Here is a 26,361-nt window from a genome sequence, read left to right as displayed (position 1 = left end):
TTTAATATGACTAGGGTTCCGGGGTTTCGGATTTACCCGAAAAAATCCGGAAAACATACGCCGGTAAAATTTCAAGCAATTTGAATTTATGCGAAAAACTCCGCATTTGTGGGTTCCAGTAATCGAGAACTGAGCATGAAAGGTCATGCCTTGATGGCTGGCTGGATCGTTTCCTTTTGGTGTCGAGATCTTTGTTAAAGGGGCCGTAAACAGGTACAAAAGGTGCACATTTCTTTGTGTTATATTATTGGAACTTAGTCAGTGAAAACTCCTTGCAATTACTAACGCTTAAAAACAAAAGGCGCTTGTATACTGATGAAATATCCACTGCACTCTTTTGCATTTTAGCTCCGCCCCGCGCTCTAAATTTACGTCATTTTGACGTAGCGCTCTCCCCACCAATTACGATTGAGTGTTCCACGTATGATTTTATTTCAAATGCGAAATTGGACTAGATGAACGTGAATCCTCTTCTATTCAAAATCTAAACAGCTACAGCCTCAAACTGAGAAAGAATTGCGTTTAATTTAGGTATCATACGCGCACTACGTTTTCTGGGTAGTAGCACGCAGCACACCACGAGCGCGAATGAATATCCGGGACTACAGTTCCGGAATCTTAGGTAGGTGCGCGATGGAACATCTTCGTCATCTTCGAATGGTTCCGACAACTGGGCTGCCGTACTTTGGTTTGATCCACGCGGCATCGCGTCACCAGCTCGCGTGGTACAGTGGATAGCGTGCTGGCCATGTCACATCGTGACTGGGAGGAACCCGGGTTCGAATCGCGTCAGCTGTTGACGTTTGCGCCAGCCGGAGATGTTGAAGATGTCATGACGTTGAATTTCGCAACCACGGAGCGCAAAACGTCGTTTCACACAAACAAACTGAGCGCTCCGACTCACAGCTGATAACGAAATATGTTTATTGGCTGGTAATTTGAAACGTCATGAGCGCAGCTGGGCCGCCCGATTGGACGGCAAAACGCTACGTAGCCATGTGACGTATGCGTGGTGGAGAGCGGCTCGCTGGTTACTCATCTTTGATAGCAGTTATATGGGTCAATGAGCTGGCACGACCCGAACGAAATGTATATTTGGGTATTATGAGCTGCGTTCTTTCATGGGGTATCATTATGTCACATCGTGACTGGGAGGAACCCGGGTTCGAATCGCGTCAGCTGTTGACGTTTGCGCCAGCCGGAGATGTTGAAGACGTCATGACGTTGAATTTCGCAACCACGGAGCGCAAAACGTCGTTTCACACAAACAAACTGAGCGCTCCGACTCACAGCTGATAACGAAATATGTTTATTGGCTGGTAATTTGAAACGTCATGAGCGCAGCTGGGCCGCCCGATTGGACGGCAAAACGCTACGTAGCCATGTGACGTATGCGTGGTGGAGAGCGGCTCGCTGGTTACTCATCTTTGATAGCAGTTATATGGGTCAATGAGCTGGCACGACCCGAACGAAATGTATATTTGGGTATTATGAGCTGCGTTCTTTCATGGGGTATCATTATTTCAGAAATGTTTGGTGGCCTGTTTACGGCCCCTTTAAACCAAATCCACCTGTCTTTCCAAACGTCCAATTCCAAATGTCTTTCGCGAACCATCCGCGCGAAGCTATGTGCCAAGCATCCGTGTAATGCAGTGAATTCATCTTTGCCTAGAGGTAACGCACCATTCATTTCCGTCACTGAAGAGGGCCTCTTATCTTGTGACCAGGGCATTTTGACGTCATTTCGGCCACTTTTGCACAGGTCTTCTTGGAAAACGTCCAGCGCATAGGGTGTTTCTTTTTCTGTGAATAGTGCTTTCTCTCAGAATTAGACGAGGAAACACAGATGGCATACAGATTGTCCTCATGAAAGGGCAGCTTGATCTTGCAACAATGACGGCATCGTCGGACGCTAACAAAACCTGCCTGACGATTATGTAGAGAGAGGAGCACTAGGATTCCGAGGTGTTCATGGTCGCCATGTGATTGTGGCATAGATGTCGTTGTCTGCACTCTTCCGCAGCATAACAGCGAGCGCTTTCTGGAGGCAGCGTGTCATTTGAATGTCATGTGCAGTGACACATACAGTGTACACATGTCATGAACAGTTTGCACTTGTTGGACGTGGCGTGTTAGTTTACGGCGATGACTTCTTGTCTTAATTAAGTCTTGTCCATGTTATCGTGTGCACTGGTAGTGAGTATTAACCACCACTTAGATAAGTTGTGATGTGGATCGGTCCGCGTAATGTTATCACGTTTCTAAGAGCACGCGACAGGTAACTAAAACATTAGTGAGTTTTAGTACAGCCTGCGCAATCGCTTTGCGTACTCAGGGAACTAGTGGATATACTTCAACAAAATGCTTTGTTGGGCTAGTTGGTAATTCATTGTAGACAGGAAACACACAGCGCGAAAACAACAACCACGGGAGGAAACATAAGACACACACGGGCGCTAACTCCAACTAAACTTTACTGCACTGAAAGGTGCGCAGCTACAGGAAAGAGCTAAAAGGGAAAAAAACCCAGGTAGATAAGAACAAGCAAAACAACTTAAAAATTCTACTATCTAGTTCTTCGCCTGTTCAAGTAACCGCCTCTCACCCGAGTCAAGCGAGATAGATGTATCGCTGATACAGATAGAACCTTTCTTTCCGATAAAGAAGGCCTCCAAAAGTTCACGGGCAAACTTATCTCTGCTCCTGCCCAGAATCCTAATTGATTTAAAATCGGGGGTACATTTGCATTTGTTACAGTGGGTGGGTAGGTGCAATTTGTCCAAACTTTTTAACGATCTATGGTGCTCCCTAGCTCTATCATTGATGCATCTACCTGTCTGTCCGATGTACACTCTACCACAGGAGAGGGGAATTTCGTACACGACACTTACGCGACATTCCACGTAAGGCAACATATGTTTTTTACCACAGCTCTTCACATCAACTGCAGGACCTATGTTTCCTCCCGTGGTTGTTGTTTTCGCGCTGTGTGTTTCCTGTCTATAGTGGATATACACACTAACATGGCTTTGCGTTTAGTGCGTGCGCAGTGTGAACGCGCAATTTCCTTGCGGACGCTGCAACTATACTGTTATTCGGGCTGCTTGTAAAAGACAGCACGTGACCTTTGAATTTGTAATAAATGGATGCAGCCATATGTGTTTATCTCTACTAACTGACTGCCGAAAATTCGAAAACAGTTTATAATGCATATATATTAGACTACGGCGCACAGATTGCGGCAACCTTTCCGCGTTTAGCTTTTGATTTCCAAGCTCTGTGGTAATTGCGTCTAGTTGTACGCAGTGATGGCCAGTAGTTAACTACATGTAGTTAAACTACTACTTAAACTACCTTATTGTAGTTAAAAAGTAGTTATCAAGTACTTGCAGAAATGTAGTGGCAACTACTAGTTAAACTACTATTTTAAGTAGTTAACTACAGTAGTTAGGTTACCTGAGGCGCCAACTACTTCCGATTTTGCCGCAAGCTTTACGGCACGATTGTGCTCCCGACTTTTACCTCGAGCTACTTGTCTGATGAGAACGGAGCTGCAGAGCAATTGTGTCGTGCATGCGTACTAAATCTTCCCTTTTAATGCTTGTCTAGTGAAGCCTCATTTGCTGCGAAATAATTCTGCAACTTAGTTTAACGCGTAGGCACAGAAAGAATCCCGCCGCAAGGTTTGTATTTGACGATCGTAGCAATGGCTTGAGCCAAAGTTAATTATTGCTCGCGATTCATATTTAGGTGTCCAAGAACACTACAAGGGATTGGTGTTGGTGGACAACGTTAAGTAGTTATAGATGTAGTTAAACTACATTGCAGTAGTTAAAAAAAGTAGTTTTAACTACTCCCCTGAAAAGTAGTTGAACTACTCGTTAAACTACTCAATCACAAAGTAGTTATAGTTAAACTACTGTAAATGTAGTTAGTGGCCATCACTGGTTGTACGACGCAGCAATTATCTTTCACGTAACACGTGCGTCGCCCTATATCACGCCTATATCATATCGCGACTTATTACAGCGGAGCGATCTTTCCCGAATGCCTTTCTCAGAGCCATCATGATTGACGGTTTTATGCAGGTCAGAGCACACGAAATACACACACACAATCCTGTTTCTTTATGCAACAACGTACAATATATCCAGTCTACATAATGAGGGAACGTCCTTGCTGAGTAAACGGCATCCATGCAACAAATACCGGAGCCGTGTACAATAAGACTGTGCGTTTCATAATGCGTCGCTGCCTACGAAGCTTCCAAATATAATACCGAACCTACGAAACAAACAGAAAACCGAGAAAAAGATCCTGCGTCGCGTGACTCAAGCTGCGTACGCAAACATCGTTATCTCGCAGCTCTCCAAAAATAATCCCACATCGAATTCGCATCGGCGGTCCATCGAATTGAGACTGAAGGGAACTACCTCAATCTAGAGACAGTCAAAAGAGGTTCCTTCAGAGAGCTGTCTTCTATTTGCGCACTGTTTGGTATTCCCACCCATCGACGGCTAAGCACCGACTCTTCCTTTTCTTTCGATTTTTTTTTCTTTTTCTTTTTTTCTTCTAGCCGAGTAACAGGCTTATGCGCGGATACTTTGTCGCGCATGGTTTCAGGCTCGTGTTTCAAACGCTCGTCATTCGCATGTTGATATATTCACTGGGGAAAAAGAAAAAAAAAACGCCGGAATCGTCGCAAAAAAGGAAGAAAAGAGTGCGTTTAGTATCAGCGTTTCTTTTCTTTCTCTCACTTCCGTTCACTTTTCTCTTATTCGCCTCCCGCACGCGCGTCCGCCAGGTCGGCAGCAGGGGTGCCTTCGACCGCGGCGAAACATGTCATAGAGTGTTTTTTCTTTTCATCAGAACCGTGCTCGCCATGACGTAAAACCGCATTTTGCGAATAGGTAGGCTAAGGTAGGTTTGGCTTCACCTTTCTGCTTCGGAGTGATGCAGGCGAAGCACGCTTTACGTTGTCCGTGCGCTGGTAATTGTAATTGGAGCAGATTTACACGTGGAGGTATACCAGCCTAGTATGCCGACATGCACTTGCCGCAGGGTAGGAGTGCGGATAATTTCGACGTTCTTTTGTGCGCTGGTGTTCTGAAGATACTCGATTCGTTAGCGAATGAATTAATTTTAGTTCAATGGCCATAAACAAAATACAGAAGCCGACACTGAAGATTCTTCTTCTGTATTTTGTTTATGTGATCTACAGGACTTGACTCCCCTCTTCGTATACGCATCTGTTAGTTCAATGCCCTAAAAAATGCACTGTTATTTTATGCAGAGCGTTCAGAGTAGCAATTTAATGAAATCTACAGGCTTAATGGTCTTAGTGGTCTTGTCACCGCAACGTCACAACTTATGTCCGTGTGGGACAGGTAATATCACTTCACGTCTCGGTAATTAGCAACCATGATGCATTATTTTCAAGTCAACTACGAAACTTATAATATAAACTTGGTCGCAGTCATTGACTGGTTCGGTTTGTTTGCCTAATCTGTAATGAATTTATCTTTCGTGTTCTTCAGATCGTAAATGTCCTTTATGTTTCCGGACAGAAGTACGACAAACAATAGCATTAAATAGAATCTGAGACACATTTAGTTTTTAATTCAGTTCACTTAAATTGAATTAACATCGCCGGGTGCCTCTCCATGTCCAGTCCTCCTCTCTTTATTTTTCGCTGACTTAAATTGAATTCCCTGGATGTTTTTATAGTCTCATAGTCCCATATAGTCCCATATCGCCATGCAACCCAGGTTTGAACACACAAAAGTATCGTAGCAAACCTGCATGACCAATCATTCGCTCAAAGACACCCCCGAGGCGCTTGAGGCAAACCAAGGTCGTGCAAAGTCGTCTTCCTTGCCTCTGTAATCATGAATTATGCTCTGGACTATCGGAATCGACACAACGGCAGCCTTCCGAAACAAAGCGAACCCGCCGCATTTCCACATTACCCCGCGTGTGTCTCTCTCACTGACCACCCGCTTATTTATTTAGGCGCTAAAATGTATCCATGAACGTCGAGGCCGAAGGAAGGCGAACGAAACGTGCGTGGCCTTCGCAAAACTACCAGCACGGCCGGACATAAAGAGTTTTCCCCGGCAAGGGAGCTATTATGTTTGGCGCGACGAACCGCGCATGCGCGTCCGTCCTCGTCGGCAGCCGTAACGGTCGAGATTCTTGAAAGATGCATTCCTTTTGATCCGCCAGTGTTTTCGTCCCGCCAGGGTGTGCTGGCCACGTAATTTACGCCGAGTGACTTTACGGCTTCCAAGTGGTGGGCTTCCTCGATGTTCCGTTGATGCCTGACGACGGGTGAATGTTTAATGCGGAAGATGTGCGGAAAGAAAGTAAGGAAAAAGGGAGGACGCGGACGGTAATTGGATAGTCGGAGCAATTTGGGCCGCGTTTCTCGTCGTCGTTTGTGGATTGAGGAGGTCAAACGAGTTGAGCAAATGCACCGGCAGCTTTCCCCTTTCTCTCTCTCTCTCTCTCTTTTTTTTTTTTTCGTGTAGTACCAAAATGTGTAGAGTATCGGTTTCTGCTGTGTGGTCAGTTTTCAGCAGTTGAGTCATGAAAGCGCATTAGATTCGCGAACTGATGGGCTTGGAGGTCAAGAGGTGATAAAGCATGCCACAAGGATATGCTTTTGGTTTCGTTTGAGTATGCTGCGTAGACATTGTTGTGGGCAGGTTAATGGTGGCGAGCCCCAAAAAAAGACTCAGGGAAGTTGGTGTCCGTCCTAAGCCGACTTGAAGGAAAACGCGGTGGGATTCGATGCCTCGACCCTGAACGAACATCAGCAAACATCAGCTACCTCCACTCTCCCACTTTCTAGACGTATATACTTCAACCCGAAGTCGGTACAAAACGCATAGCCCTCCTCCATCCCGCCCACTCGATCCTTCTCGCTGTATTCTCTTTATCTGCCCACAGCTATGCGCGGCTTGGGCTAAACGCATGGAGCGTTTTCCCGACGTTTTCAGGACGCGCGCGCGCTCGGCGTGCGTGTGACCTGGTAAAAACCAGTTTTTCAACGCGCGCGGAGGGCGTACGCCGGAATCTGTCGACTACAGATATTCGCGCGCGTCTGGGCGCGTTTTCCGAGAAGCAGACAGAACCATGGCCGTTGTGCGGCAGACAAGGTGGCGTATGAGCAGCTCGCATACATTTTTGGGACATTATCCGTCACACTAAATTTACGTGAACATTTTAATGGTATCTGGAATGAAAGAACGCAGGAACAACAGGAAAGAAGAGCATCTTCTAACAGATATTTGTGGTCGACGAATATAGCAACAGTGGCGCGCGTCACTCGCTCCGTACGCGTCCCATGCGTTTCGGGTGGTCGCCTCGCTGGCGTTTCTTCGCCGCGTGTGCAAGGCCATGGCGTACGCGCGACGTTTTGACGCTGAGAAAACGTCCAATGCGTTTCGCCCTTTACAGCCACATTTGTTTCGCGGTGCTATAGCACGCATAAGAAATCAGTATGAAATGAGCAGCAATAAGAAATAAGATAAAGTTTGTCCGGAAGTGTAGTTTGTCTCCGTAATCTAGACTTTTCAGTCCTCCTGGTCTCTTTAAGGCTAACGTCTAAACGCGCTTAGCGTCACAAACGGCAAATAAAACAACGCATGTCGGATAACGCGTTGCCCATCCCGTCGTAGACACACAGTTTGCGTCCCCATCACCGCCGTATCAACCTTTTTTTTTTTCTATTTCCCAAGCGCAAAGTCGTTGTTTTGAGGCTCCCTAACGGCGCCATTGGCAACTGAAAGGGGAGGTCCTCCTGGCTTGCAGTACGGAAGTGGGCGATAGCTTCCGTCAAGAAATGTTTCCGGTCAACATCGTGGAAAGCGTAACTGTATAGTCTGGCCCTGTCCGAGTTGAATTCACAGCGCTGCGTTTGACGAAAAAGATACGCGGTTTCTGAATCACGTGGTTCCTGTTTTGCTAGGAGGTCCATAAGGAGATAAGCGAAGTACGGGACATATTTGAGCGCTTTTAATTTTCGTAGAACGTGTGTGCTGTTTGGTATATGGGTTGCGCCTTGAACTTTTTCTCTGGTTGTGGTTGTTTTTCAAACGTGAAACGTGTGTGGGACAGGCGTTAAGTCGATGGAAAGTGACAGTGAAGCGTTCGTAGAGAAAAGCTGCGTCAGTGGGAAATTTGAACGACACTTAATAAGTGTGGCATCTATGTACATGTTTGTTCTGTCCACAGTGTGAATTGTAACGTCATTGACTTCATATTTGCTGTCTTTTTTTTTAAATACATTTGCGGGCATCAGGTTCATATCGTAGACCATTATGGGTGTATACCTCGACCCATATTTCTGTATGATCGAAGTGATGCGTAGTTTAAAACGTAGACGTATTAAGTATGTACAATATCCACTAAGAACACATAGACTTACCGACGTAGTCGTCGTCCTTTGCTCGTTATATCTCATACACATTGGCGCTCAGCAAAACAACTTCTGTTCACGCGTTCAAGGGACACTCGAACCCATTCTGAAAACTGAACTTTTTTTTTATTAACATTTGTTTCATTAAAGTTTTATTAGCTTCCATAGGTGGCTAGAACTAGCAACAAAAGGCCAATTGGTCGAAAACTGGAGGCGTATACGCCTTTTTGTGGCACGTATGTAGCTACGTAATTGTCACACGAAAAAAGGCGTACGCCTCACGCTTTCCACAAATCAGGAGTGACAAGAGTGTCAACTTATGCAATGGTTGACCTTCAGCATGCTGTTTGGCGAAGCTTCGTTTTAAGAAGGCGTGAAATGCCACGAATCGAGCGACAATGACGCGTCATTATATCCCCATTCCGCATCAGCCTTTCCATAACCGAAGGCTCATCCGAGAGTTGGACGGAACAACTTTTCACCGAATGGGTTCCGATTTCCGGTTTTTTTTTATCTTCTTTCCCTCCACTCCCAGCGCATTCACAACATGCCGTTTTCCCGTCGTAGCCGTCAAAACCTCCCGGCCTCTATCCCACGCAGACATCGCTGTGGGCGGAGAGGTCCATTAGCGAAGCGAATCCCTCGAACCCGACCCCGGCTGTGTCCCCCAGCGAACCCGGGACGCTGGCAGGGCCTCAAAGTTAACTCCATTAAGCGCACTAATTGCGTTAGTCCAAGATTGAAGCAGGGATTAGCATTTTTATGGCGTGTCTCTCTCTCACGTTGCGGGAATTCTCGTTCCAGAGACGCTTGCATGTCCGAGAGTCTGACCTTGGACAAGGTCCAAGAGGTTATGCTCATTGTTAAATTAATTTTAGCGAATCTGACGCGTGGTCGACGTAGAAGGCGGGGACTGGGAAAAACAGACGGGGGGGGGGGGGGAGTTATCTGGTTACATCGGAGTAAGTCGATGATCTTCTCCGCATGGAAACTGCATGAAGCAGCGAGGAAATGAAATGTGCTTTGTCTCAACAATGTAAAACGAAGTTATGTGCAAAGAGAAAGGTATAGTAAGAAATTTCTGTTTAATATCCCTCCCGTTATGTGCTGCTTGGGAGAAAAAAGAAAAAAAAAGTCACGTTGAGAGAGAGAGAGAGAAAATACCTGTTTATTTACAAACATTGGAGCTGAATTCACGTTGAAACAGTAGAAGAACCACATTCGCTGTGTACACTGACGACCTACCTCAAGGACATAAGTGCTGATATAATCTTTTAATTCATTCAGCGCTCCCACACGTCGAGCGTCCTGGAACAGCTGGCCGCACCAGTGCGACCTACGTTTCCATTTTTTTCTTTCTATTTCTATTCTATTCTGTGCAACGGAATTCTGGGGAAAACAAAGAAACAAAAGTGGATCGAGCCTTAATTTCCGCTAATGAAAAAGATGACAGTTTGAAAACCCTATCGTACATAGGAAGGGAGTTGCCTCAGGACAGAAGCCGCCGATATTTCGAGCAGAGACTGTTCTTCTTCTGGGCACCGTCCTCATCATTGGCATGGTATTTAAAGGGTTAGGTGTGACGTGTTTAAAGGTTCATGCGAATTGTGGGTCAACAGCGCGGAGGGAAGAAAGGTTCCGTACGGGCTTCTACGGCCGGAGTGAATGGCTGCTTTGTTAGAGTGTGGAGGGGATTATGTCAACGTTGTGATCTAGGCTACAGACCGTTTACAGAAAAATGGAAGGTTCACGAACACGTGACGAAACGGGACAACAGGCAAGAATTGGCAAGCATAGCGAAAGATAAGGAGGTTAGTGGTTACGTGGGGAAAATCGCACATAGTTTGCTGAAAGACTAGATCTATTTTATTTCTTTATTTACAACAATTCTTGTCACGCTATGTCGTCGGCAGAGGGACAGTACAAAGCATTGCAAAAAGTACATTCTTTAATATGAACAAGGATCATAACACTGAGGTCTAGAATTAGTTAATAAATTATAATAAATGAGAGTCTGTAATCAATAAAAGGCAGAAAGGACGACAGCGTTTCGAAACATTGCGTGACTTTGAAGAAATTGTTTACCCAACTGCCATTGCGTACTTCAAAGCTTTCTATGTGTATATTTGGTCTCGCTTTAGGCTGAAAACTAGTTCCTGAAACATGCTTGGTTCACTTATTGACAGTAAATAGCGCTATTCGCTATACTACCTATCTCAGTTTGTCTAGCTCGGCACATAACATTTAGAATTCCTTTACCCCCAAGATACGCGATAGTAGAATTTGTACTCCGATTAACCATGATAGGCGCGTGTGACGTGGAACAAGTTCTTTGGGATGAGATATCTTCTGGTGCGACGCTTGTTCTGAAAGTTTTATCCACAGCGATACCTATATAAATGCATTAAAATATCATATCCGTTTTGTATGCTCCATTTCGTTGTTGTCAACAAAAATATACTTCGTTTTAATGAGGGTGAGTCGTAATACGTGTGCTTTCGGCAAAAGAGACTAAATAAAGAAGGCAAGGAAGGAGGACCACAGACTCCGATGGGTCCTATGAGCAGATAGTAACTATGGCATCGCTTGCAATTCATGTGACTCATGCCACTTCACGAGGAGTGTCCTCATTTCTCCCGATTGCCTCAGTGCCTCTCTTTTGACTCCATTCAGCCATTATGAACTGGAGCACCAATTTGGAAAAGTGTACGAAAGCACGTTCCCTCTCTTCAGTGGACTTGTTATAAAAAAAAAAAAAAGAAAGAAAGAAAAAGAGCGGAGCTGGCTTTATTTGTCTCGTTATTTTACTACTTAAGTTCTCATTATTATTCAGTCTTCTCAATCTTTAGAGTCGGCCCATTTATATGAAAGGCGTGCGGACGGTGCGGAGGCCTGGCAGGTGTCAGCGTAGGCACTTCATTTTATTTATTTCGCGTACCAGTATTCATAGTTTCCGATAGAATAATTTGAATTTCTGCTTCGCTTTGAATTTCGGATAATTTGTGTCGGTCAATTCCGATCAGGAAGTTTTAGCAGATCGGACGCACTCTGCGAAAGCGGTACGACACAGGGAGCTGTCAAGTGTTTTGTAACTTGTGATGTCACCCACTTGAAAGGGAAAGCGCGATTGGCTTACGACGTTTTCGGAACCGTTACCGTGAGCGCTTTTCGACCTATTAAAGCTGACTATTAGAGCGTGAAGAATCGGCTAGGAGCTTGCTTGCTTGTTGCCACAGGTAATAAATTATAGCTGTGCCATATTGCTACTCCCTCTGCCATCGCCCATGACTTCGCGCGCATTCTCTGTACGCACTTTATTTCATTCATTTATCTATTTATTTTTCTCCTCTCGAGAAAATTCTTACTGGAGTTGGTGACGCGATGTCATTTCGATTGCGCGGAAAAAAAGAAAAAAGAGTACGCGATGTTGCTTCTTCACGCACCAGAAATAGACACCGAGCAACCACAATGGCAGCACGGTCTCAGATGTTATTGCAATCTGGCTGGAAGTTATTCAGAAAAGAAAAAAAGAAGAAAAATAAGGTTGCGTGACAAAAAAAAATAAAGGGGCGGGCGATATTCTAGTTTCCATCCTCCTATTCCAGTAGGCGGCTTTCTCATTGAAGATATACACCGTTGTCGCTTTCTTCCTTCTCTCCCTTTTTATCTGCCACCGCTCAGATTTCTTCCTTCTGGCGATATTTCACAGGCTCCAGAAGTCTCGCCACTTCTCGAAAGCTCTTCTTGAGCGAAGGAAGACGACGAGGCTTTTCTTGTAAACGCGCCTTCTCTGTGTTTACCGTCTATATTTATTTATTTATTTCTCTTCTTAGTATATAGTCTGCGGGTGTATATGGTATAGTGCGGCGAAGGATATAGCGGTCTTGTTTTTGTCTCTTCCTTCCTCGCGTCTGATGGCTTTCTCTCTCTCTCTCTCTCTCTCTCTCTGACAACAGCGTGTAGATGCTGTGAGAATGACGCTCCAAAAGAAACAAGGAAGCACCTGTTTTTTTTTTGTTTTTTTTTTTCCTTTGCGGCCGTCTGCGAGGAAACTACGAATCGCGGCACGCGCAGGTGGAAGTCGCTTTATTTTCTCAGGCAGCGTAATGGAAGGATGAAAAATAAAGGGAAAGCGTAGGCGGCGCTGCGAGAAACCACAGCGGGATAATAAGGGCAAGATAAAGGAGATTGCTAAGGATGTGTGTGTGGCAGAAGCCCAAATGGGAAAGTTTCGCCTTGGTTGCATTAGCTTTTGAGAGGAGCTGTCTAATGAACGTTACACGTGCACGCGTGTGTCTTGAAGGATGTTGAACGAAAGGTTCAATCCTCATAACGACAGTCGGTGGCTTTACGCCACGAAGTACGTTGCAGCTTCGAGTCCTCTGGATTGCAATCACTCCCCATCTTATTCCCCCGACTCCGGAATTTACTCTCAAGGTCACTACAAATGGTTCCTAAACGTCCTATAAAGTTCCACGCGTTTAGTCCCGCGAGGGACTATAGTCGTGTTCAACTTAAGAAGCGAAAGAAATCTAGTCCGTCGTCTACATACGCCGTTAGAGATAAGGAGACGCAATAGCGCGCCAGGAGAAATACTGCAGCGCCACCATGGGGGAAGGCTCGCGTGGTGGTGGTGGTGGTGGTGATAGGGCTTGCCGTTGTCGGCCTCACGTATGTGGGCAACGTCACGACTGACGCCCTGGGGAAATGTGCGTCCTGGGCCGACTTCTTGGGGAACTGTGCCGACATGTGTCTGAAAGGCTCGCGTAGTGTCATACGCCAAATCTTAACAGCCAATACGGAAGCAGAGAGTGCGATGGATTACATTATCTGGCGGAGGAGGGAGAGTGACGTCTTTGTGCATTTGTGTGTCTTTGTGCATGCCATCCTGTCTGCGGCGCAGTAATATTTTCAGAGCTGACGGACTACATTTCTGTTCCTTCTTAAGTTAAACACGACTATAGTGGTAGTGGACACAGAATATACTCCCCATCAAACGGGCAAAAATTACTCCTATATAGTTTTCCTTGAGTGATACGACCATGAACAACGAACGCCACCATGGAGCACTTTTGTCCGCCTGAGGGTCCCGTAATGAGCGATGAAATCTGCGCACACTGCACTCACTTCTTCATAAATCTACGGGTGATTTTCGTTCGCACGAGACACGTGAGCACTCTAAACTAGTATCTGATACTGATACTGGCGTGTTCTCTTAGCTTTTCTCTAGTTCTAGACTTACTTTTAGGGAACAAGGTTGAGCCGTTGATTTTTAATAAATTAAAGTTTGGTGCGTCTCGAACATGAGCCGCCATCTCGCTAGAGTGTCGCACACTAAACTATTTGCGAATTCGGGCTCAGTACAAAGCGACGGATAGTCCTGGAATTCTACAAAATGTGGCCTTGACGAGGGTGGAGCAATGAGAACACGCCAGTACTTCTGTTTCTACGACGTTTTACGCCGTCTCTGAGCGGTGTGCGAGCAAACTTTCTCTATTGTCTTGCGTGGTTCAAATCCGCCAACTTAAGCGCAGGCGCACGCGTCACTGACGCTGGTCTTCATCAATTCCGTCACATGAATTATAGCTGTTTCGTAGAGTAGCCTTCTTTTTCAACAACTATGGCAGTTTCGCTTGTGTCGTCTCGATGATGACGATGACGACGACGGTCGTGGTGGTATGGTGGGGAGAAGAAATGTCGCGAGAAGGGTCGAACTGTAGCTGTTCCAGCACCCCTACACTGGATTAGCTAATGAGATGTAAGAATGGGACATTTTCCCCTTTTTATGGTTAACGAATTTTCTTTTCTATTAATGTGACTGTTATTATTTGAGCCACTCGCAATTTGAGCCACTCGACTTTTGTGCTTTGAAGAGACGGTCGCCGTGAGGACCAATTAGCAACATACCCTCAAGTAGAACTGCGCAATAAGTCTTTTTTGAAACTCGGTGGACAGAAGAAAAAAAAAGGAAAAGAAAAACGAGATTAAGAGCGACCTACCTAAAGGGTTACCTAAAAACCGGAGCGGACTCATGCTTGACGGATATACTTCCGGAAAGAAGGACTCAGAATCGCTCCTGTAACAGCTGCTCCCATAGCGAGGGCGGTACAATATCAACCGTGGCCAATGAGGCGCAGCACTAAAACGCGCACTACGGTGCTAGTACTAGTAGCAGTCAACTGCTCCCATTAATAAAGTATAGAAACAGTCAAGAATGTCGAACTGCAAGTACGAAGCACACGTATATACGAAACAAAAATTGGACTCATTGGGTTGGCCGCTGGTCGCTCGTTAAAAGCGTTCTGACACTTTGACAGCTGTGATTGATTACATCACGCACGCATTGTACTGCCCACGACAGAGTATTGAAGGCAAAAGAATTATTTTTTTCTTCGTATCGTACTTGGCGAGATAGAATCCTCCGAACACATGCATCAAGCTCTGACGTCAATGTAGCGAGAGCTGCGGCCTTTCCCATTGGACGTAGTGGTAGGTGGGGCAATTAAACGTAGAAGGACGTACACAGCGCAAGACTCACAGGACTTGGCACGTTGTTGAGAGGGCAATTGGTTGCATCTCTGACCAGAAATCGGAGGGTGTGGGTTCGAACCCCTCTGCTGGTCCTTTTCCTTCAATATTCATTCCCATTGGTTCTCACGAGCACGTGACCCCTCCCGCGCTGCCTCACTGGTGGAGTCGCCTGCAGTGATGTCAGAGCCGGATGAGTTCCAGCCTTCGCGGTGCCGATTTTCTGCGCTATGTCCACTAAAACCACGCAACCGTGCAAATAACCATCTTCTTCGTTTATCTGGGACCAAGTGTCACAACCCCTGGAAGCCTACTGCACCTGTTGCAATTGGTGCCGGTCCCTCATGTACTGGAGAGGGGCCTCTTGATAACGCGGTCCGCCTCCTGGTGGCCCGTGTCTTTGAATGCGCGGTCGATAGAAAGGTCGTCGGGGCAGTATCACTTGCGGTGCTGTTCCTTTTTCTTTTAATTTATACAAATTCAGCAGCCTCACCGCGAAAGAAATCAATAGCAATAACTTTGGCCGGTTCCTTTCGACCTTCAAAAGTAGTGGAGAGGGTGCTCAACAAAGTAGCCACCGAAGTCCAACAAACTTGCTGGCTCCCATGCTGAGTCTGCATAAACTGACGTCAATAGTCCACCGTGGACACCAGTATATGCTTTAAAAGAAATTGAACTCGCGTGGCGGCCAAAATTCCATTACCTTCACTCATTCCTTCGGCACAAAACGACCCACGTGGCGAAGACGAGCGAAACAACATTTTCGCCGGTTCATCACCCAACCCATATCCTTTCTTCATCCACATCGACATCGACACTATAGGCGAGAGTTTGGCACAAGGTGATGGACAGCGGCGCACAAAACATTGCGCAATTTTTCAACAGCAACATCGAGCCGCATATGCGAAGCGTACGGAAGGAGCAGTCTTGAGGTGTTCATCCGGGTACGCTGGCGAATAAAATCGAGCGATATATACGTGTTTCAGTTAAATTGATATCGCTTCTCTCTTCTATCATCCCCCCCTCAACGAAATGGAAATCACTTCATGTGGAAAGATGGAGATTGCGATTCCTTTCTTGAACCGCTCTCCGCGTCCTCCTTTGCTGCGCGTCTTTCTTTTTTTTTTTTGATGCATTCAGATATCTCATTAAACTCGGGAGGGGTTCTTAGAATTAGTCTTCACGCATCAGCAGCCAAGTTCATCTTCCAAAATCGCGACCGTCCCTCGTGATTATGTGTGATTACGGAGATTATGCGCGTGACCTTCGAGTCGTTACGGAGATCTTCCGAGGAGTGTAAGGCGCGGTTGCCGCGGTTTAGATGCAGATGAGATCCGAGGTGGGGGTGAGGGTCCGTAATTTCACACACCTCCCGAGCGCGTAATTTTTGTGGCGGTTAAATCTTCGTGTAAAACGGTTTCTTAAAATGCCGTTTTTTTTTCTTCTGGTTTTCTTTCATATTGCTAGTTAGAGTAGGAAGCGTACCGATATTACGTGCAGACCCACGTTCTATACGTGGTAGTTTGTAATGACATGTCTCTGAACGCATGCTAATGTACCGACCATGTACCGGATCCGTGCTTGCCTAAAATAGATACTTTTTGTTGCCCCGTTTGGCACTTCCGATAAGTCTCCGACTCAGCGCTGTCGCGACTGCGCATGCTCCGGCTGAGTGAGAGAGGCTTTCGTGTACGAAAAGCTATCGCGCTCCCACTCAATCGGGATTTACCGGAAGTTTTTCGTGCGCGTCTCCGTGACTTGAAAAGTTTGAAAGCAAGATGGCGGATAGTATACGCCCGGAGCTGGTGTGGCAGGAAAAAAAGGTTAGGCGAAAGCGTTTTTCCTACGATGAAAATCTTCTACTTCTCAGGGACGTCGTCCAAGACAGACGCCATAGCGGCAAGCACAATGCACAATCATATCAGCGCGAGTGAAGGCGAAGTCAAAACTTGCTACCCCTACGTGGTATCTGAACTAGCCGACGCTTCACCTGTGACCTTTCCCACTCACCAACATTCACCCCAGCCGCATGAAGCGTCAAAAATGTAATGACAGACAGCGCTCTAGGCATATGCTGAACTGAGTCGTATGTGCTTTATCGGAAAACTTTCGCGCGGCCAGCTAAATCACGGAAATGGGGAGTCACCGAAATGCTTCCCGAATCGTGAGTGGTTTCCCCTTTTCGGAACACGATTCGTTGGGCGCACTAAGGGTACATTTATGCTGCAGCATCGCTGCTCGCTGCAGCTTCAAGCACATCGCTGCTCGCATAACCGCTAGGGTGCGTTTACCCTGCAGATTGCTCAAGATGCTGCTCGCTTTCGCTATATCAGTCGCCTAGCAGCGTTCACTGTGGAAGGATGGAAACGAGGAAAAGTGGGAAGGAGGAAACCGACTTCATCACAACCAATCGCAGGTCGGATTTCAAGACGCCAGTCATCAATGATACCAGGAAGACAAACATGTTTACATTCCTAGGTGCAGCGAGCAGAGCGGCAAGCAGCGGCGAGGATAAGCGAGCAGCCAGGCTGCAGGGTAAATGCACCAACAGAAAGCTCTGTGTTTGACCTGTCATCGCCAGAAGTCAGGTAGTCCCCGGGCATGTTCAAACATGTTTGGCAGCATTGTTGTGGCGATGATCATGGCGTGCATCTTTGGCAAGCAGCGATGCTGCAGCATGAATGCGCCCACAGAGATACATGTGTTTGTTTCGTCATCGCCAAACAGCGATGTGCCATGTGCCAGCAGCGATGCTGCAGCATAAATGTACCCTTAGGGTACATTTATGCTGCAGCATCGCTGCTCGCTGCAGCTTCAAGCACATCGCTGCTCGCATAACCGCTAGGGTGCGTTTACCCTGCAGATTGCTCAAGATGCTGCTCGCTTTCGCTATATCAGTCGCCTAGCAGCGTTCACTGTGGAAGGATGGAAACGAGGAAAAGTGGGAAGGAGGAAACCGACTTCATCACAACCAATCGCAGGTCGGATTTCAAGACGCCAGTCATCAATGATACCAGGAAGACAAACATGTTTACATTCCTAGGTGCAGCGAGCAGAGCGGCAAGCAGCGGCGAGGATAAGCGAGCAGCCAGGCTGCAGGGTAAATGCACCAACAGAAAGCTCTGTGTTTGACCTGTCATCGCCAGAAGTCAGGTAGTCCCCGGGCATGTTCAAACATGTTTGGCAGCATTGTTGTGGCGATGATCATGGCGTGCATCTTTGGCAAGCAGCGATGCTGCAGCATGAATGCGCCCACAGAGATACATGTGTTTGTTTCGTCATCGCCAAACAGCGATGTGCCATGTGCCAGCAGCGATGCTGCAGCATAAATGTACCCTTAGGGTACATTTATGCTGCAGCATCGCTGCTCGCTGCAGCTTCAAGCACATCGCTGCTCGCATAACCGCTAGGGTGCGTTTACCCTGCAGATTGCTCAAGATGCTGCTCGCTTTCGCTATATCAGTCGCCTAGCAGCGTTCACTGTGGAAGGATGGAAACGAGGAAAAGTGGGAAGGAGGAAACCGACTTCATCACAACCAATCGCAGGTCGGATTTCAAGACGCCAGTCATCAATGATACCAGGAAGACAAACATGTTTACATTCCTAGGTGCAGCGAGCAGAGCGGCAAGCAGCGGCGAGGATAAGCGAGCAGCCAGGCTGCAGGGTAAATGCACCAACAGAAAGCTCTGTGTTTGACCTGTCATCGCCAGAAGTCAGGTAGTCCCCGGGCATGTTCAAACATGTTTGGCAGCATTGTTGTGGCGATGATCATGGCGTGCATCTTTGGCAAGCAGCGATGCTGCAGCATGAACGCGCCCACAGAGATACATGTGTTTGTTTCGTCATCGCCAAACAGCGATGTGCCATGTGCCAGCAGCGATGCTGCAGCATAAATGTACCCTAAGACTCCCTATTATGAGAGGCTTTCATGCGGGAAGTAGCGTTCCTGAACAGTTTGTGTTGTGTCTCCGCGAACAGTTGCGCGGCCAAAGGAACCACCGAACTCTCGTTGGATATCCCGAAGTGTCCCCGTGAACGGACCATTTCTCAACGAAACCCGTTTTCTTTGACGCACTAGCTGGGATGAAAACCATGGATGTCACTTCTTTTCCGTCCGGCAGCCGATCGTTTTAGAAATCGAAACAGCATAACTGAGTCGGGCGGAATAAATGGCATTTCGCGCTTCACTGAACAGCTAGACGTCGGCAGAATGTATCCATCTCAGAATGGAACGGCTAGACACGAAGGTAATATCATCTTAGACGGTAAAAATTTTCCGTGATGGTCGTCCATGTGGCCCTTCTTGGCTCCGCATGAAATTCAAGTCTACGATTGTACATTTCGCTCGGTTCTGGTCATATTTTAGTTTCATAAGTGCCGACACTCTGCAAAATTTTGATATTTCAACTTTGCAAATTTATAAAATTTTGGTTATTGTTGTTGTTGTAAACGATATCGATTAAGGAACATGTAGTACACCTCAAGCGCTTTACAACGACACCTCGATCGGCGTCCTAACTTCACGCGTTCGCGAGATAGACTTCCCGCGCGGTACGCGTACCCCTATATTTCCGTCTCTCCCGCACGCGCGCGCGCCGCACCCATAGTTTGCGTCAGCCGCCGCAATGGCCATGTCAGATAGAATCTCTGACGTCATGAAATTCGGTATAATTTCGTTGCATCATAAATTTTGACCTGGCTACCAAAACGAACTTACAGACGTTTTCACGTTGAAAGAAAATAAGAAGAAAAAAAACACCTATCACGGAGCATAACTTCCACCGCGTGTTATGTCGAGCATTCGATCTCACGGCGCCGCGCAGTGTCTGGAGTGGCACACTACGCACGTGGCAGGCGGCACCATCCACCCTGTCGTCTGCTACGGAATATCTTGTGACTGAGCCGGAGGATGTTCTGCCGTGCAGGGTTAGAGTATAGCACGTAAAGCAGGACGTGCGGTTGAGCGCTTGCGCTGACATGTTAGCAGGATATAGACGCTATGCGCATCTTCCGGTTGAGTATTCTGGAGAATGTCGCTCATGTACACGTTCCGATCATGATCTTCCAGCGCCTTCCGATCTTCCGGATCTTCTCTTCTCCCTTCACATCTGTTGCGGAATTGCCTACACGGATGTTGACTTTGGTAGGCCCTGTAAGGCTAGCGCTGTAATATGTACACTCCATGTATCAATTAAGTTTGCCATTGTCTGTACACGCGGTTAATGCCTGTTTTTCTGTTATTGTGCCGCGATCGTCTGGAGGCGTATTTCCTCTGAGCGTGGGCGAGACGACAGATTAAGCCTTCATCCTTGTAAGAATTAATGGAAGTCAGCCAAACTAAGCTACTTAAGTGAGCTCAGCAGCGCTTTCCCCTTCTCCGTCTTTAGAGTCTACCCTGGATGGTTTGACCTTAAGCTACAGGCACGGTTATCCAATATATCACCTTTAGGTATTGCTGCTGGCATGCCAAGTGGTCGAGAGACCTCAATATTCAATAGGATGAGTGTAGCCGTGCCTGGATTAAACCTTTGCAGTTGGTACAGGGAAAACTGACATTTGGCTTGGCTTCGGAAGTGATGGGCCGATGCTTATGAATGGGCTCGGCAATATGATGCGCGGCCCGCGCGAGGTTTGCCTATCATGTTTTCGGAACAGTTGATGTTGCTACATTCCATAAGCTGTTTTGATTGGATTGAATGTGTACTGCATATCTTCCAAACGCCTGCTGAATAGACTGCCTTCTGTTTACAAACACGTGGTGGGCGAGGACAACACCTAGCTAGAGAAAGCCTGCTTACCCGTCGACGTGACGTAACAATTAAGAGTCAGCAAATCAGGACCGTGTTTTCAACGGCGGCAGCCAATCACGAACGCGCTTTCAGCTGTCGTGGCCATGAAGACGAACCACCGTCGTCTGCGAGTTCTGATTGAACGTCCCCGCCTACTAAATGGGAAAACTTGGAAATAAAGCGCAAAAAGGTCTGAGTGCTTCTCAAAACTGGTTTTCTAAGAAAGCGTCTTGCTCTTTTTGTCTAAATATTTAGGTCTGCAGGTTCCAGGTGAGCTGCAGTCATTTGCGGGTTCTTGAATTCGCGGACCGGTGAATCGCAGTAGCAGACGAATTCCGACTCTTAATGTCCACGTAGCGAAGGAGGGAAAGGAGGCAATGAGCAGGCCTTCTGCATCTAGATGGCGTTGGCAAGAAGCGGGAAAAACGCGTCGGCTGATAGACTGATAAAGCTGATAGGGCCCACCAGGATGCTTTGCGCGGCGGCGTTACGTACTAATCAGTGACGTAGGGGGTGCGGGTCGTCTATAGCTTTATGGCGTTCTTTGTGATGCACGGCCCCCTTACAGGAAGCAGTCAGTTACACTAGCAGCAGATTATTTTTACCTGATGTGATAACTTCCTCCCCAAGTTGTCTTTATTGAAAAGATGAACCAACCTTAACCGAGCGGCACATAGTACTGAATGTTCAGGTACATAGGGGTGCCCGGAAGCTGTATCATCAGTGCGGCGCTTCCTTCCACAAAGATCCTCATTAGGAAAACAAACTTGATCTACCGCTATATGTGCTTCCTATGTACTATGAGCTCCCTTCATTGTGCTGTTTGGGCTAAGTCAAAGATAAACCAAGTGTGCATTCATTTGTTACATCACTGTACTTTCGGATTGCATAGTGTGTATGAGGAGTTGACGACATGACACATAATTCACTTGCTTTCTCTGTCTCTGTGTGCAGCTGTCCACCTCCCGCCGGGAATCCAGCGCTTCAGCTCTCCTGATCTCCGTGGGCGCCAAGCGCACCCCTGACATCCCACACTGACCTCTCGAAAGCCGTGTGAGTGCTGCTTTACTATTCTTCGTATTCGCTCCGTGTATCCATATACGCGCAACATTTCCCGATATACTCCAATACGCGCAAAGCGCCATATAACGCCTTCTGCTGCCACGTAAGCTCAACGTCGTATCTTCTCCTGCTCTTCTGACCATGGGGAATTCCTTGCGCTTCAGACACATGATATTCCGTAGCAGACGACAAGGCCCACGGTGTCGTCTGCTACGTGCGCAGTACGTCACTTCCGATATTCCGGCCACGGCGGAACTTCCACCCTGCGATCTCTTCCTTTTTTTTTTTTTTTTTCTACATTCGATTTGTGGGGATGTCGCCCTTCATACAAAATGGGTCTGAAGAAGAAATAATACGGCCTATGTGTTTTCCTCCACGACTGTGACTCCATTCGTTACAACTGGACGATTCCATAGCAGTGCTCCATCTTGAGCAAATTCCTGGATGTTTAATCTGAAGTGCTCGGCCAGACCCGTTTCTGATGGGACTTCGTCACGAAGAACGTAAATCCCCTCGACCGTCGGAGTTTGTTTAAAGGATTATTCTGTAATCTGCATTCAATTAACGGACTTTTTTGTTCGACGTTTCATTTACTTTTCTACGTAGAAATATTTCAAAGTTCCCCTCCCGCACGTGCATACAGCCTCAATCTGATCTGTGCTCTTGTAGATGGCAATCACTGGGCTGACGGGCACTCAATGTAGGCGGTGCATGGACGTGCGGAGCTCATTTGTTTCATGGGTGGAGATTTCAGTTGTGAAATGGCATCGGGGAGCAGCCAGTACAATGATTGGTTAATTTAACAGTAAGAGTAAGCAGATCGCGGAAATGGCGTAATCTTTCCAATGTTTCCAATTTCAGTACGCTTTCACCAGCGTCACGGCATGGAGTATAGCTACAGCACTATGTCATTGGTGGGATATGGCTGCAAGGTTGTGCTGGGAGGTGCTGGGTTCGAACCCTCCCACAGTCTATGCATTCTGATGTGCACACACGCAATCGATACGGGCTACGGCTATACCAACGAAGTTCGGATGTCCCTTCTCGATCCTTATGGTACCTATACCTACAACCCCTTACCTTCTGTACTGCCAAATTCATATTCTGATGAAAGATGAAAGTCACTGAAAAGGTTAGCCAGGCTGTAGGGATCGAACCCACATCTTCTGGATTTTCGTCGTATGAATGTGTGTATGAGTGAGCAAAAAATGTAAGAGTGAAAGGAGGGTGAGTGAGAGTGAGTGGCAGGTTTGTCGTCCCTTCAGATGACGCACCCCGAAAGTCGCTGGAGAGGCGTGTTAGCTTACCTCAATTGGTAGAGCCCTGGACCGGTAATCCAGAAGATGTGGGTTCGATCCCTACAGCTGGCTAACCTTTTCAGTGACTTTCATCATTCATCGTTAATTTCTTAGGCAATTTGAGGCTTTGTTTGTATCTGTCCCTTCTATGTTGTTCCAGCCTCAGAACATCAGTTTCTCTCATATTCTGAGGTCGTCCTTAAAAATTCGGCATCGAAAAAAAATCGTGACCAACCCGATCCGCGTATGGCGCAAGTCTCAATTTCCTCCCACCTGCACGCTCAAATTCCACCATACATGTACGTATAGCCACAAACAAAACAATGCTCGCTGTAAATAGCTCAGTCGACAGACATCACCGCAACCCCCTCCGATACCAACGGGACACTCGGTCGATATAAGTATACCGAACGAAACAACACGTTCAAAACAAAGGGAAAACGAGGAACTGTCTCCGATCAATAATCTGCTGGCACGCACGTGAGGCTATGAGGGGCTGCTGAGCCGATTCTACGTGGTCTCTGCGAAACTGGATTTGCAGCCCTCATTACAGCCAGACCCCGGGCTATAAACATGGGGGGATAACAGAACCCGCCTGTGTTGTGGGCCGACGTTCCTTTTCTTCAAAAGAAATGTATACGGGAGAAACAGCTATATAAAACAACTTGAGGTTTAGTCGGTTGATATCGAAAAACGTTCACCACCGTTGGCGTTTTTTTTTGTATTGATTGATTGTTTAAATACATTTCTGAGAAGATTAGATGTCGAGACAACTTCCGTCTTGGGACGAGCAGCAATTTGATGTATTGGGAGTTCCTCCTTCGTCCTTTTGACGATACGGCGAGAGCGCTCAGGCCGGAATGCCTACAGCGCGGAAGCGTTCGAAGTAACGAAAGGTTAGAAAGCGTGCCGGTACTAGAGCGTCGCGTTATTTGTGACATAATCTTAATCGCAGGGATCCAATTGGACGCGATAGCAACGATCGACGTATCTTTTGCTGGCATAGCTGTGGATAAAATGGGTATACGAGGGAACAAAGTAACGATAAAATAACATGGCAGGTCGAAGCATCGATTAATTGTAGTACCCAAATGATTTTAATTTGTTCCTACAATGTTGCGCTCAGATACGAAATACATGCTTTTCAGTAGGAATGGGTGGGGGGAAGACAGTCACATGAGGGTGTTGACGATGACAATGATGCTAACCTCGCATACAGCCTACGAGGTAATAGAACATTTAAACGAATGTACACGGGAACAAACTTCAAGAATTTGATTAAAATTATAATGAAAACTCGTGCACTTCTTGTCACAGGACTCTCCTACACAAAGGCATAGGTGATCAACAGATGGCTTCTCAATACAAAATGTATGACAAATGGTTCTTATTAGTCCCCTGGGAGGAAAGACATATCAAATGTGAATAGTAATCAGATAATGTGCGCTAAATGAGAAGGAATTGACGACCACTAGAATCATACGGAGTCTTGCAACAACATAAATAAAACGCATACATGAAGAACACCAGCCAGACGTAACGAGCCTTCTGTTAATTTGCGCACTCGCAGTGGGCAAAAGCCATTTTCATTCTTCGAGTTGTTGAAGATGGAGAGTTTGGCTGTCGGGAGTTTAGGAGCTTTCTGCCGTAGCTTTCTGAGCGCGAGCGCCCAACGTCCGGTGTTCACGTACACTGCTAACCGCGGGGAACATCCTGCAACGCAGTCACACGATATTCTGTAGCAGACGACAGGAAAGACGCTGACGGTGTCGTCTGCTGAGTGCGCAATAAGCCACCTCCTATATTCCAGCACAGTGTAAAGGCTCAACATAACACGGGATGGAACTTCGTCACTGTGAGCAGTGTATTTGCTTTTTCTTCCACTAGAATATTCCGCGAGGATGTCGTTCGTGTGAATACACAGTTACTGGAGGCCGCATGCGGACAGCGAGTCCCTTCCCGTGCAGAACCCGTCCAGTAAACGTCATCTCGAGCGGCGTTCCCTTCAGCACTCGCGGGCGCGCCAATAAACCAAAAGTTTCCGTTGCCTCGGGGGACCTTAAAATCGTTGGGAGAGCGGCACTTGGTTATGCAACCCTGGAGACGTGGAACGCAGGTGGCTCGTGTCCCCAGAGAACGCAAAACGGCATCGCTTTAGAATAACACGGTTCGATATAGCATGCCTTCTGCGAGCGCTCGTACGTGTTTTCGCGCCAGCTCGGAATTAATCAGCCGTCACGCGCTTCTCAGAGAGTTGATTAAGGCCCCCTAGCGAGCACGACAGCTGCAGGAGGTGGTGTGGGTTTGCGAAATGTTTGCAACTGTGGAATGCAGTTCATGTAGAAGCGTACGACGAAACGGTTGGGAAGGGCCGTTATCGTTGTATAAGGAATGTTCGCTGCATGTTGAACGGGTGGCTCGGATGCGTAAGCGTGTCATGTGAACATGTGCGCACGTGGCCGTAAAGATTTCGAACCGTAATAACGTTCCCAAATATAAGTCTACTCAGTCGTGTCATGAGCTATAGTGTCGTGTAGTTTATACATATACTATTGGCTTCATGTCGTAGCCGTTGAAAGCCGATGGCCCTTCCCTTTCGAGTCTGTTAGCTGTATGTTGGACCTGCGACAAGGAAGGCTTTGTGGCCACGATAGATAAGTATCCGGTGTGCATTCATTGTAAGTTATGTCAAGCGTTGCTCAAGTCAGGTCGGTCATGTTGTAACTGAGCGCGTGAAGGTTTAGATTCGGAGCTCTTTGCATAACGACGGTTGAACCGAATACTTTTGTCATGCAGCCCTAACATTAGCTCACGCGTAAAAAAGACTATGCACCGTAATCCCGTACCACGCGTTGCCGTAACATAGGATACCAGTCTAAACGGAGTAAGACTAGTCTTTCTTTTTTCTATGGGTGCGTGTGTGTGTGTTCAACGATTGGTATCTCATGTAAGCCCGGCATGCTAAAACGAAATTCAAATTTCAACGACCACCCGACTGCTTTTAAAGGACAACGGAAGCGAAATTTGTCCATTGCAAAAAAGGGACCGAACAAGGTGTAAATATTATGTAAAATTATGGTGCCACTAGTATTTTGCAAGTACGCTGTACGGATGGGCATATTTTTGACGATTACAAGGCGATATATCCTATGAGAAATGGGTTCGTACATGCTTCTTCGTCTCCGTTCTTTCCCCGTAGCGGGAATTAGACGTACGCCGAAACGCCAAATGAAAGTCAGGAACTCCAACAGGAGAGCCAAC

General features: G+C 46.9%; 1 protein-coding gene across 3 annotated transcripts in view; it reads left to right on the top strand.

The window, feature by feature from the left end:
* The window catches only part of LOC135386212 (poly(rC)-binding protein 3-like), a 417,863-nt gene that overhangs the window by 231,581 nt on the left and 159,921 nt on the right, over positions 1 to 26,361 (top strand). For all 3 annotated transcript variants that reach the window (XM_064616021.1, XM_064616022.1, XM_064616023.1), the window contains one exon: positions 21,695 to 21,793. The gene's annotated coding sequence lies outside the window, so the exon portion shown is untranslated. The remainder of the gene's footprint in view (positions 1 to 21,694; positions 21,794 to 26,361) is intronic.

The sequence above is a fragment of the Ornithodoros turicata genome, chromosome 2 (assembly GCF_037126465.1).
Source record: "Ornithodoros turicata isolate Travis chromosome 2, ASM3712646v1, whole genome shotgun sequence".
Taxonomy (NCBI): Eukaryota; Metazoa; Arthropoda; class Arachnida; order Ixodida; family Argasidae; genus Ornithodoros; species Ornithodoros turicata.
Note: the sequence above shows the minus strand (reverse complement) of the source record. Positions and strands in the feature narration are given on the sequence as shown.